Below are 1,270 nucleotides of genomic sequence, written 5' to 3'. Positions count from 1 at the left end.
GACCCCGGTGACCCCAGAGTCCCCCGTGTAGGGTCCCCCCGTCGCAGCTTGGGGTCGCTGCAGTCCCCAGCACAGGGCGCCCCATGGCGTGCCCGTGTCGGGTGTCCCCCACAATGTCCCCATGGCCCGTCACGGGTCCCGTGTCCCCAGCACAGGGTGACCGGTTTGGGTCCCCTCCGTGTCTGTCACAGTGTCCCCACAGCCCAGCCCAGTGTTCCCAGTGCCCTCAGTACAGGGTGCACAGTGTTGCTAGCACGGCATCCCCAGTGTCCCCAGTATCCCCAGTAGAGGGTGGCTATTTTGGGTCCCCTCCATGGCTGTCACGGTGTCCCCACAGCCCAGCACAGGGTTCCCAATATCCCCAGTACACAGTCCACGGTGTTCCCAGTACAGGGCCCCCAGCCCCCAGTATGGGATGACCATTTTTGGTCCCTTCCATGGACCACAGGGTCCCCAGTGTACGCAGTACAGGATCCCTCTGTGGTTCCAGCACACAGTGACCATTTTGGGTCCCCAGATGGCTGTCACAGAGTCCCTACAGTCCAGCACGGGGTCTGTGTGGCAGATCCCTGTGTCAATGGCATGTCCCCAGTGTCAGCACAGTCCCAGCGTGGAGCCACTGTCATGGGTCACCAGCACAAGGTCCCCATGGTTCTGGCACCATGTCCCCAATATCTCCAGCGTGAGGTCCCCACTATTCCCAGCCAAGGGCCTTCATGGATCTGGCATACGGTGTCCATGTTGGGTCCCCACACGGCTGGGACAGTGGTCCCAGTGGTCCCAGCACAGTGTCCCCTGTGTCCCCAGCACCTCCAGCCTGGTCTCTCCTTGACCCCAGCACAGCGTCCCCAGCGCCCCCATCACCATGTCCCCATCACCATGTCCCCATCACCATGTCCCCAACATCTCCAGCCTCGTGTCCCCAGTGTCCCCAGCACGGTGCCCTCGTGGCCCCACTACGGAGCACCCACATTCGTTCCCAGTGTCCCCACTGGAGGGTCTCGGGACCTTCCAAAGCACCCCAAAACACCGAGAGCCGCTGCCCCCAGAGTGAGGGACCCCTGAGGTGTGAGCTGGGGGCTTGATGTGAGTTGGGGGTGTCCGTGTGAGCCGGGGGGGCGCGGTGAGAGTTGCGTGGGGTCAGTATGAATTGGAGAGCTCGGTGTGAGTTGGGGGCCGCGGCCCCTTTAAGAGCATCGCGCCGGGCCGCGGTCCCTTTAAGGCGGCGACCACTCACCGTCCGCGCGCGCGACGGCTGCGCCGCCTCCTC

This window comes from Corvus brachyrhynchos, unplaced genomic scaffold, assembly GCF_000691975.1.
Source record: "Corvus brachyrhynchos isolate BGI_N302 unplaced genomic scaffold, ASM69197v1 scaffold164, whole genome shotgun sequence".
Taxonomy (NCBI): Eukaryota; Metazoa; Chordata; class Aves; order Passeriformes; family Corvidae; genus Corvus; species Corvus brachyrhynchos.
Note: the sequence above shows the minus strand (reverse complement) of the source record.